The 12,886-nt window shown below is 42.8% G+C and overlaps 1 long non-coding RNA gene across 2 annotated transcripts in view; it reads left to right on the top strand.

Moving 5' to 3' along the window:
• The window catches only part of LOC309533622, a 230,041-nt gene that overhangs the window by 40,043 nt on the left and 177,112 nt on the right, over nucleotides 1-12,886 (top strand). For both annotated transcript variants that reach the window (XR_014220330.1, XR_014220331.1), the window contains exon 2: nucleotides 451-496. This is a non-coding gene — a long non-coding RNA (uncharacterized lncRNA). The remainder of the gene's footprint in view (nucleotides 1-450; nucleotides 497-12,886) is intronic.

The following is a 12,886-nucleotide window of genomic DNA, read 5'->3' as shown; positions in this document are numbered from 1 at the left end:
GCTCCCTAGAAAGCTGAAAGAACTCGCTGAGTCTTAAAAGGATGCAGATTTCAGTTGCTTCATGTTAGATGATTACCTGCATAAGTAATCTTATTTGAGAACTGTTCTTTGCTGGAATTGTTCTGTATGGTTCAATTCATAGATTGCCCCCTCAGTACTAATACTGCAAGAGGATATTTGTGCCATGTGGCAAACTCCAGTAGTAGCAGACCAGTAAACCTTATATCTATCAGTGGAAATGTCAAACTACCTGGATCTAATCTGGATAATCAGTGAACCATTGCATCCTTTGGCTTGGGAATAATGTGTGGTCCCCCCCTTTTTTTTACTGTCTAGACCTCTCTTCAGCTGTGATTATTTTTGACTACACGATCTGAATAGACTGTAAGAATCTGACTCCATCGCATTGCCCTGATAATATCTCTCTTGTTCTTTAATTATCTCCTATAGTATCTTGAGTTACTTGCAAGATTGACACATCCAACTAGCCACACTGGTGAGTCTCTCTATCTATTGATTGATCAATTGATCTAATTTTACGCTTGGTTCAAAAAGCTCAGAGTGGTGTACATATACATATTGTTATTTTTTGTATCCTGCTGCTAAACACAGAGATGGTTCTTACAAAAAACAACAACAAAAAAGACAAAGAGCAAACATATAAATATTGCTTTGACTCTTCTTTGTATTTTACAGACAACATATTTGCATGGAAATAAGTTCCATTTATTTCAATGGGACTTTCTTTCAAGTTAGTGTGCCACCACTTATGATTCCACCCTTTGGACTGGAGGTGGCTTTCTCTAGAACCTATAATTAGAAAGGAAAAAATAAAACAGTAAACGCAAAACGAAGACACTGCTTTCCAGTTAGCAAGAAGAAATATATTGCAAAAATAGATGTATTCTCTTTTGTCAGGTGCCATAGTCTGGTCTGAGCCTAGCCCAATGGCTACATTAGCTCTTCAGCTCCTTGACTGTAGAAGTGGTACCAGGAGCAAGAGGAGGAGCAGGCCAGGAACGGGTGTGGAGAATGGCCTCCCTTGGTGATCAGACTCATTATTCCCCAACAGCGGGGTTCTATAGGAGGCAGTGGCTTGGGATTTGTTCTCTGGGAAAATCACCTCGTATGAGGAGTACTCTCGCCTGCATTTTTAGCAGCTTGGTTTCAGCTGCCTGAAACTATCTTCTCTGACTGGTCACTCCACCGATGTGAGAAGTAGGGAACTGGAGCCCAACCAGCAAGATTCTTGGTTCAAACCCCATTTCACCTGATGAAAATGTGCCTAACAGTTATGTCAAGGACAGGGATCCTGTGGCCCTGCAGGTGTTGCTGGAGCCCAACTTCCATAATGCCTGACTGTTGGCCATGCTAGATGGGGCTGATGGGAGTTGGATTACTATAGATGTAAAGAACAACGTAGCATTAAGCAATGGATGTGCACAACTGAAATCTGAAAATGTTTGCCTTGTTTTGTTTCATGCTTATGTGCTAACATAAGCTTCCCCATCCCATAATATACGACTAACATAACATAATATGTCCATTATTATGTTGGCTCACGTATTATAAGAATCCCGGCTTCTGTCTTAATAGAGGGCAGGCTATGGAGCCTAACAGTTGTCTGCGTGCACATGTATACGTGTGTGTGTGTGTGTGTGTGTGTGTGTGTGTGTTGTATCTTATTAATAAAGGTAAAGGTACCCCTGCCCGAACGGGCCAGTCTTGACAGACTGTGGGGTTTGTGCGCCCATCTCACATTTATTGGCCGGGGGCCAGCGCTGTCCGGGGACACTTCCGGGTCACGTGGCCAGCGTGACATCGCTGCTCTGGCGAGCCAGAGCCGCACACGGAACGCCGTTTACCTTCCCGCTGGTAAGCGGTACCTATTTATCTACTTGCACCCGGAGGTGCTTTCGAACTGCTAGGTGGGCAGGCGCTGGGACCGAACAGCGGGAGCGCACCCCGCCGCGGGGATTCGAACCGCCGACCTTTCGATCGGCAAGCCCTAGGCGTTGAGGCTTTAGCCCACAGCGCCACCCGCGTCCCTCTATCTTATTAATATGCATGTGTAATATAATACTAATCTCAATATTTTGATGTTATGTGGTTAGGTGCTGCATTAATTTCTCTACATTTTGTTATTGTTCCTCTGTTGAAAAAGAAAAGAAAAAGAAAGATGAATCTTAACTTGAATGAACTGGCAGATTAGCTGATTTATTTTATCCATTTCCTAGACCTGGTCCTCCCCAGAGAAAGCCTTTCCAATTAAGCAAAAATAAGCCAAACTGTGTAATGTGGATTCTGATGGAGGCTAACCCTTACAAGAGACAGACAAATTAATTTTCAAGACTTTAACATGTAGTCTGTAGCTAGTTCCTAAACAGAAAGCTCAGCGTTTTATCCCTTTAATCTCTACCCTCTACTTTTTCAAATACAAATTAAATCATTTAACAATGATTTAATAAGCACTAAAAAGTGTAATGAACCGGGTAATGAATAGGCGCTCGTATTTTATTTTCCCACTTTGTGCACAAACTACTGTGCAGTCCTCCTTGTACATTTCATTGGAGCTTTCACAGGAGAACATCTCATTGGGTTAGGCCCTTTCTCCTTTATTTTGCACATTGCTGATTCATCTAAGCCACAGAAGAACAACCACGAGAACAGGTGAAAACCCCCACACTCATATGGACTGAAATTTTGTCTCGGGAGAATAACGGTGTGGCCATCAAAAATAAAGGCAAAGCACAACATTGGAGGGGATTACGCACTTCAGATGTTCCCTTACAAACTACTTGTACCTTCTCCCACCCTTAAAAATAGTTGTGGGGTTGAAGCTGGCCTTCAGGTGTAGAGTAGTGTTCTGAACATACACATCAAATTTCACTCTATTATGTCATTATTCCTGACTCCCTTGAAACCAGATCTGGTTTGCAGAGGTGTGAAGTGTAACTAGGGTCCCTTGCACCCTCGGCTGGAGCAGTGACAATTTCACCCTGGCCCCCTTTGCCAGGGCTGGGGTCGCTGCAGCTTGTAAACGGCCTTGGTCCTCTGTCCACCCCGCCCCCATCGTTCAGCCCGGACACTGAGATCCAGTGCTGAGGGCCTTCTAGTGGTTCCCTCATTGTGAGAAGTGAGGTTACAGGGAACCAGACAGAGGGCCTTCTCGGTAGTGGCGCCCGCCCTGTGGAACACCCTCCCATCAGATGTCAAGGAAATAAGCAGCTATCCTATTTTTAAAAGACATCTGAAGGCAGTCCTGTTTAGGGAAAATTTTAATATATAATGTTGTACTGTTTTTAACACTCAATTGGGAGCCGTCCAGAGTGGCTGGGGAAACTCAGCCAGATGGGTGGGGTATAAATAATAAATTATTATTGTTGTTGTTGTTCCCACCTCTGCGTGGAGTGATGGCGTTATCACTCAGGAGTGATGGTGATTTCACCCCCTTAAAAATGGATGTTGTGGAGTTGGTAAAGGTGCAGAAAGGAGCAGCTGAAATAATCAGAATAATGGAACAACTACCGTATATTCTGAGGAAAGGTAGCAGTATCTTAGCCTTTTTAGTTTGGGGGGCAAAGGTGAATAAGTGGGGACATAACAGAGGCGAGTAAAATTATGTGTAGTGGAAAGAAAGTAGTGCAAAGTTCCAACTGATCAGGATCACATTCTGAACATGATGACACCACAATGTCATATAGCCAATCAGATTTAGCAATGTCCTGATGTCACTAAGGACAAATGAAGCCCATTCAGAGAGGGGAACATTTCCTATACTGGTCACATGACTAGCCCTAGCTTAAATAGGACTGATTCTCAGAACTCAGTTACTTCTCAACCCTTTTATAATGATCCCTGAAAACTTACCCACCATCTTGGCTTAGCGCCTCATACCAGATGGTCCATCTCAGAGAAGTAAATGATAATGTTCTTATTGGCTATCTAAGCAGCAGCAGCAACAACAGCAGCAGCAGCAGCAGCAACAACAACAACAACAAAACGTAACTTAACCAAAGTTTGTTTTAGTGTGTATAAGTGTGCTGGTTTACACATTTGCTTCCCAAGTATCATACTTATCTACATAATATAATGTGTGATCCAAGCATTACACACAAAGGTACTGTGCAGACTATCCTTTGGGCTTTTTTTTAAAAAAAAGACTTTAGTGTTAACTAAGATGGATCTACAGATTAATTAAAATTAAACAGTGGGTATTCATTTTGTGGTACAGTCAATGATGAATAGCTCTGAAACCCACGTCACAAATGAATAAATGGTTCTTCATCTATTCCATGTGACTTTATAGACAACTTGATATATTGTAGCCATAGATGTCTCAATGAATGTAATCACTTGATCATAATAGATCATATTGCATTAGGATATGACCGGAGATGTAATTTACTATCCAAAGTGTGAGGTATTAGCACTGCTGAAATAATCTCTACATGGAACAAAGCACTTTGAATTCATTACGCACAGGCTTTGGACTTTAAAACGTTAATAATATTGTAAACTAAAGGTACACTTTGTGTACCATAAATCTAAGTGTCTGTTCATCCTTTGCGCTCAATAAATATACTTCTCATCAACTTTTAATTATGCTGTTTACATTATTCTGTCCTGAAGAGGATAACGCTCAGTAAATCACTTACTTCTAGTGTATACTGCAGCATAAGTTTAGTTAATTAAACCATATATTTTATTAGTTCTTGCACTTCCATCTTGCAAAAGTATACACTGCTCTTCTGGGGGGGTGGAAATAGGGAGGTCTTTATTTATGTTAGAGTCAGTGCCAGAGAAACTGCATGTAGCATGATTTTTTTTCTTAATATTTTACAGTAATGATGGGCTACTCTCAGCCAACAGATGGCACCAGAGAGCAAGAAAGCAAATCATAGGGGAACCAACAACCTTAGAGGTTTCTGCATAGGACAGGGTCCCATTACTGTTGGAGGATGGCTGGATTTGGAAGCCATTTCCATTTCCAGCTACTTAGTGTCACAATTTTCACTGGCGGGAGTGGGGGTGGGAATGATTGAAAGCGGCTTCATGACACATTAAGATTCAAATGTTACTTTTAAGCCCGTAATCTGACCATTCTGATTAGCTACATTTATGAGTAGAGATGTGGCCAGCCATATCATTAAGGGGAGTGAGACGGCCACCTCAGGCAGAAGATCCCGGGGTGCTGGAGGACAGAGCTATGCCTTGCATTCCGTAAACCAGTGTTTCTCAACCTTTTTCCGAACGTGGCCTCTTTCCCACCTTGTTTTCTTCCTGTCCTACTGGTAGAAAGGTCATCTTTCTAGTGCAACATAGAAACTCAGCTAAAGCATCTATGACCGTTGACCATCCAACCTCTGCTTAGAAACCTCCAAGGAAGGAGAGTCCACAACCTCCCGAGGGAGATCCATCTTCCATGTATTATAAAAAGTAAACAACACTTATTTGACCCGTTATTTGACACAGAGGGGAAACAGATAAAGTCCAAAAGGTGCACAGAGAATTCTGTATATATGGGTGAATTTTAAAAAAGCAAAAACACCTTGTCACCCAGAGAAACCTTGGCTGCCTAGATAAAACACTACAGTCCCACATACCCTTGCATGGGAGTAAGGCCCACTGAACTCAGTGTGGCTTTCTTCTGAGTAGACACTTAGTTATTTACTAGATGCAAGACAACAGCAGCAGAGGGCCCCGCTCCTCTAGGCTCTGGGATGGATTGCACCCTGCGCCTTGAGGAGCTGGCCGATGCTGCCAATGAGCCCTGTTGGGACTTTTCATAGAATCATAGAGTTGGACGGCACCCTGAGGGTCATCTAGTCCAGCCCCCTGCGGGGCAGGAATTGGGGGTGTTCTAAATACTGGTGCATAACTGCATTCTGATCTGTACATCAGTTTGACAGGTGCAGATCAGGTGAGTATATATATTTTTCAAATACTGAATTCCTCACAATATATAAGCAGAACAATTCTGGCCCAGCCTTCATGATTTTGCATATTAATAAGGAAATTTGGCATTTTCCAGAATGTGGTATCCCTTCAGAGATTAGTCTTTTCCCTCTACTTATAGTTGAATTAGCATTGACCCCCACCCTGTACACAGAAAAAAGTGCTCATCCGCTTATAAGATCTATGTGTAGACCATTGTGAAGCGATTGAAAGACATTCTCCCGTAATCAGAATAAAAGTTGTGTGGCTTCTCAAGAAGACAATCTATTTACCAGATGTTTTCCATGTCAAAGCATCCCCTTGGGGCTGGTTTTGCCCACCCCCCACCATTTAGTGAGGGTATTCCAAATACATTAACTCCACCCCTCCATTGTCCTCCATGAAATGTATTAGGCCAGGTATATTGCCAGTGTTGCAGTGTTTTAAATTTTTTTTTCTGATTCTCAGCAGATACAATGTGGAAATTATTTCCCTGCCATAATATATTCCAGTTTCTGGCTCCCAGCACTTAACCAGTGCCTTATTCCCAGGCTATACTAACACCAGATGGACTGGTAGGCCTGGTATTTAATAGGCTATCATATATGTTTGAAACTAGGACGTTCCAGGAACTCTGGGCAGTTGGCCTCCAGTCCCTCAAACTGAGCCCCAGTCCTGTTATTTAACAACAGGATCTTTCTAAAAGCGAGTAACCTGATGTAACAGTAGCCCAAGGATTTGAGGATTCTGCAAAGTTGCTTTAATGTAATCCTGTGTCACTGGTAGCCCACGGTTCTAGAAATCTCTTGTGCAATATTGTCCCCACTTCCTGCAGGTGGACAGTTGTTGGGCTCTATCTCTGTTGTTAAAGAGAGAATGACCTCAGGGGGAAGAAGAGGGGTGAGTGGCAGAGACAGTGGGATTTGCCATCTAGACCAGATTTGCATGGTGCAGTTCAAAGAAGGATTCTTAACCAAGTCACATTGTTTTCCTGTCAAAGAGAGAAGCATAAATTTATCCAATGTTCTGTTGTCCTGTTCTATGGTCACCCATTATTCATCTTCCCCATTAATAAGAAAGTAGATGCATTGACATCAGTTTGATCCAATGAGTTCCCACAAAGATACATTATTTCAGGAAACCACTTTTACTATCTAATTTGGCTTCCTGGACCGCAAGGTTAAAGTTACTTTCCTGAAATTTGTGTAGGCTATTTGGGATCCAAACACCTAGTTATTTAATAATCTTATGGCAAGGGGCTGCCCAATGGGCCACTTGTTCCTTGATGACTTCTGGGACCAATGTGAACGTAGAACGTAGACTATTTCTGATTTATGATAGCCGAGAGATAGACCTGCCACTTTACCGTTGGCCTCAAATCAATTTGTGCATTTGATTTGCACATTGAACACGATGGATTGAATAAAACAGTTGTTTTTAGTTGTGAATTTCCTCTGGTGTGCTTAACTTATATATATATATATATATATATATATATATATATATATATATATATGCTTTCGTAGATTTTCACGGGTACAGGAATGCAGGTTTTGGTGTCTTCGGGTGTCTTCCCGTGTAAGAGTCGGGGTGTCTGTGCGACGTTTCGACGAGGTCTCACTCGTCATCTTCAGGCTGGTGCTTTCGGCTTCTTGTTACTGGAACAGAGCAGAGTCTGGTGTTTGAGTTCCTATAAATACTGTTGAGGGGTGTGGTGTATAGCCTCCAACGTTCTGGGCAGAGAGGAAGTTCCTAGATTAGTGTGCCTCTTCTTCTTTTGTTCCTTAATTACTTGAGGGATATCTTGGGTGATTTCATGAGTGATATTCTGATTATCACTGGGTGGGTCATTAAGTGTAGATTAGTTGCTAAAGCTTTCGTGTCTTGACCTCTTGAGCTTGTGAAGAGTTTTTCTGAGAAGATGGCTGTGCTGCATTTAGTTGTGCTCTGGCTTGGCTTCGTGTATAGGGGCGAGCTATGGTTTTGTGCCTTGTGCCAGCCAGATCTGTGTAGGGATTGCAGGGGGGTGCAGCATCCGGAGGTGCCACTATAGTTTGGCTACTGGATGGAGTCTGTAATATGTCTGTGGAGAGGGTCTGGGTTTGGGTCTGGTGTGGTTGATTGGTGACGGCGTTCTGTGTGCCTCTGGTTCTGGTGTCGGTTTTTGTGGGGAGGGCTAATTTCCAGATATCTGGCAGGCGGGACGTGTCGTCACGCTTGTTCATGTTGTGAGGGTGTTTCTCTATCTCGATGGCTTCCATGATTATTCTCTTGTGGTGATGTTCCATGTTAAAGAGCAATTTGGAATCTGCAAAATTAATTTCGTGTCCTGTTTCTTTCATGTGTTGGAAAAGAGAGGAAGTTTTTTCTTCTTTTTTGACGGCATTCTTGTGTTCTGCGATTTTGTCTTTTGGGTTTCTTTTTGACAACTGAGTTACAGAATCTCTCAAATGTGTTAATCGCCAATGGATACCAGAAAAACAGGGTTACGAAGCTAATCCAAAAAGAAACACCCCCCAAAAACCAAGACACAGAAGAAAACAATGGCATGGCCCTCCTTCCTTATATCAAGGGCACTACAGACAAAATCAGCAAAATCCTCCATAAACACAATATCAAAACAGCCTTCTGCACCAACCAAAAAATAGCCAATATCCTCAGAAACCCAAAAGACAAAATCCAGCTGGAAAACCAAGGGGTCTATGAAATACCCTGCAAAGTCTGCCCAGCCACGTACATTGGACAAACAAACAGACGAATAAATGCACGTATCACAGAACACAAGAATGCCGTCAAAAAAGAAGAAAAAACTTCCTCTCTTTTCCAACACATGAAAGAAACAGGACACGAAATTAATTTTGCAGATTCCAAATTGCTCTTTAACATGGAACATCACCACAAGAGAATAATCATGGAAGCCATCGAGATAGAGAAACACCCTCACAACATGAACAAGCGTGACGACACGTCCCGCCTGCCAGATATCTGGAAATTAGCCCTCCCCACAAAAACCGACACCAGAACCAGAGGCACACAGAACGCCGTCACCAATCAACCACACCAGACCCAAACCCAGACCCTCTCCACAGACATATTACAGACTCCATCCAGTAGCCAAACTATAGTGGCACCTCCGGATGCTGCACCCCCCTGCAATCCCTACACAGATCTGGCTGGCACAAGGCACAAAACCATAGCTCGCCCCTATACACGAAGCCAAGCCAGAGCACAACTAAATGCAGCACAGCCATCTTCTCAGAAAAACTCTTCACAAGCTCAAGAGGTCAAGACACGAAAGCTTTAGCAACTAATCTACACTTAATGACCCACCCAGTGATAATCAGAATATCACTCATGAAATCACCCAAGATATCCCTCAAGTAATTAAGGAACAAAAGAAGAAGAGGCACACTAATCTAGGAACTTCCTCTCTGCCCAGAACGTTGGAGGCTATACACCACACCCCTCAACAGTATTTATAGGAACTCAAACACCAGACTCTGCTCTGTTCCAGTAACAAGAAGCCGAAAGCACCAGCCTGAAGATGACGAGTGAGACCTCGTCGAAACGTCGCACAGACACCCCGACTCTTACACGGGAAGACACCCGAAGACACCAAAACCTGCATATATATATATATATATGTGTGTGTGTGTGTGTGTGTGTGTGTGTGTGTGTGTGTAATGTTATTGAGTTATTGAGTATATTGCTAGCTTGTGCATTTACATTGGTACCTCGGGTTACAGACGCTTCAGGTTACAGACTCCGCTAACCCAGAAATAGCACCTCGAGTTAAGAACTTTGCTTCAGGATGAGAACAAAAATCGCACGACGGCGGCAGGGGGAGGCCCCATTAACTAAAGTGGTACCTCAGGTTAAGAACAGTTTCACGTTAAGAACGGACCTCCAGAACGAATTAAGTTCTTAACCCAAGGTACCACTATAATTTGAACAGAGGTGGCAACACTTTAAGAGTAGATGGCTACATTCCCTTGGAGTAAAGTGGCCAGGGTGGTGGATGGGGCCACACAAAAAGTGCGTGTGATGCCCCTTCTTTCCTCCTCCCCATCCACCCATGGGAAAATAAAACTGCTAGCACTTTTGCAAAGCTAAGCAGGGTCCAGTAAGGTTTTAAATTGGACGGGGGCCCCCGTGTTGAGATTTCCTACATTGTAGAGGGTTGAACCTAGATGGCTCTTGGGGTCCCTTCTAACTCTACAGTTATACGATCTGATTCTATGAAACATTCTTTCTGCCTCCTTCCCAGATGGACGCGGAAGTGGGGTGTTGTATATAGTCCTTGGGCTGGAGGTTGCTCTCCTGTGAATTACAGAATGAATTTGGGCAGGATAAGTCTCCAGTTTGAGGTTACATGAATGATGGAGTTTGCCTGCTTTTCTCCCGGTCAACTAGTTCTTTGGTTCACCGAGGAAGTTGTGTATTTTTGGCATACCCATGTTTGTCAGAAAATGTTTATTCACTCTGCATGTGCATTTGTTGTTGAGATGAAGGAAGACATCTCTGGATTTTTATTTATTTTTTGGTAGCATGACTTAAAAGGAAAAGCACTGCATAAGCAAATTGGCAGTTTGTTAAACATAATATACCCCACTTCTAAAATAACTGCTACAGAAATCTGGTTGCTTTTTCCAGTTCCCTTTTAAAATTAATGCACCAGTTCTGTTTTAATATTCTTCTTAAGCCACAAAAGGACACAGGAAGGCATGGGTGCTTCAAAACAGTGAGGCCGCTTATTCTCTCTTTGAGATGGTTAAGAGCCCTACACATTTTTCCTCTCCCCTCCCTCCCTCTCCCCCATTGTGTGTTATTGATGGAGTGTACACTTCTCTAACCCCACTGCTCAGTACTTAATACAAAAGTGGCCCGGAGCTCTGAACCTATATGCTTTGACTTTAAACACAAGCAGCAAAACTAAAGCTCACTGAAAACAATGACATTTATTCATATTATTATCACCAGGCAGAGGGGTCACAAAGAAAGAAAGTGCTTTCTCTTTTAACTACAGAAGGAGCGGGGGAGGCCCCCTGGAGGTAGATGTAGCTTCTGTAATGGAACCCACCTGACGGAAACTGTTCTATGATACTTGCCAGCCGAAGAGCACCTATAGCTTTTACTTGGGGTGGGGGGGGGGGAAGGAGCATGTGGCCGTATGATTATGAATTGACGGCTGTGAGCTGAATTAAGCAGCAAGTAGCAATGTTCCATTTAAAAGACACTGCATGCACCCCTTCCCCAGATAGCCTCATTTTTTGCTTCTTTCTTTTTACAAGTCTCCAAAGAGGCTTTAAAAGTGCTTCCAAGTCAGTACTGCTTGAAGTTAATTAAAAGGCATTCAGCAGTGTGATGCGTTTACACAGGGTGGCTGGGATTACTCAGATGTTGCAGGACGCCTCTCTGTTAATGGCTGATGTAGCGATAGTGGTAATGCTTCTGATAGCGATGGCTAGACCAAGGATGGCTGGCCAACATCTGTAGGGGCAACATTTCTCAGGAAATAGCGGGAGGGAGGAGGTTGTATCATCTTACGTTCTTGAGCAGCCTCAGATTTGGAGCGAGTGGGGTTTGCTTCACTCAGAGTCCTCCTCTATTCCTTACCCAGCAGCAGTGGGGAACAGCCACCCAATTATTTCGTTTGCAAGAAATTTGTAGGGGCCCCTGACAAGACATTTTGGACTGCCATGATTATGAAGGGCAGCTGTGGGCTGCCCCAATTCAGCCAGTAGTTTCTTTGGGGTTTGGTGCAGGATCTATGAGGCACCCCTTGTTCTTCCCATTTGAGAGCTGTGGCGCGCGCGCGCGCGCGCACACACACACACACACACACACACACTGTATTTGTGTTCCATACAAAGACTTTAACAAGATAGATAACATTTAAAGGAGACATGGCTAAACTATGGCTGCCCAGATGTTGCTGAACTACAATTTTTGTCATATCTAGCCTTTGGCCATGCTGGATGGGAATTAACCACCCCTGATTTAAAGTGGGCAATATCTCTGATTCCTACAAGTTGTGAACATATCCTTATTCTTTTTAGCGAAACAGTTTTTCCCCCTCTTGACTGGAAACTTGTACAACTGCTAGATCAAAAGGATATCAAAATGGATTCCAGTTTGTGGGCCCATTGACCACCCCGATCCTTACCATTGAAAAGAAGCAACTCATTTGCAGAGAGCAGAAACAAGCTGGGTCAAAGGGTATAGGCAGACTGAGCTACAAGGAGGACTTTGAGCCTAAGGAAGACCCTACATGCAATTGCGATGAGTACTTCCCATAGAATCTCTTCAACTGAGACTCCTCACATAATACAGGAGAGACGGGGTGATTTATATGTTGAAAATTATCATTTGTCTGGTGAGCGAAGTTTGAAACACCAGTCCCCCGATAGGATTTTTGAAAATGTGTTTCTTAAGTATCTTTGGTAGTAGAACACAAACATTGTTTTCAAATTCAGTATGCTTTTAATAATAATAATAATAATAATAATAATAATAATAATAATAATACCCAGATTATTGAAAGAGCACTCTCTGGAACATTATAAGAAACACATTCTAAGTGTCCTTTATGATTATAACCAAATTATAAGGGTTTTCAACAAAAAAAGTAGTTAAAAAAGTTTGTCTTGGGTAACTGAAGATACTTGTAAAAACAGATAGTCTGAATATGGAGGCAATTCTCTACACTGATAATCACTCCTCACCCGAAACTGTCAAGGAATTCAGCCCACAAAAATGGAACAATGTCGCAATTGCCACTTGTAAATGACTTAAGACAGCAAACTGAAAGACTTTGAAATTCTTCATGCTGTGTAATGGCCTACATGCTGTAATTCCAAATGATTCAGGATACCACAGTTCATGTTACAGAAGATTCACAGCTCTTCAAGTTTTACAAATATAGGCCAATGTCAACAAAAAGACCATC

This window comes from Podarcis vaucheri (genome assembly GCF_965113315.1).
Source record: "Podarcis vaucheri genome assembly, chromosome: 5".
Classification (NCBI taxonomy): Eukaryota; Metazoa; Chordata; class Lepidosauria; order Squamata; family Lacertidae; genus Podarcis; species Podarcis vaucheri.
Note: the sequence above shows the minus strand (reverse complement) of the source record. Positions and strands in the feature narration are given on the sequence as shown.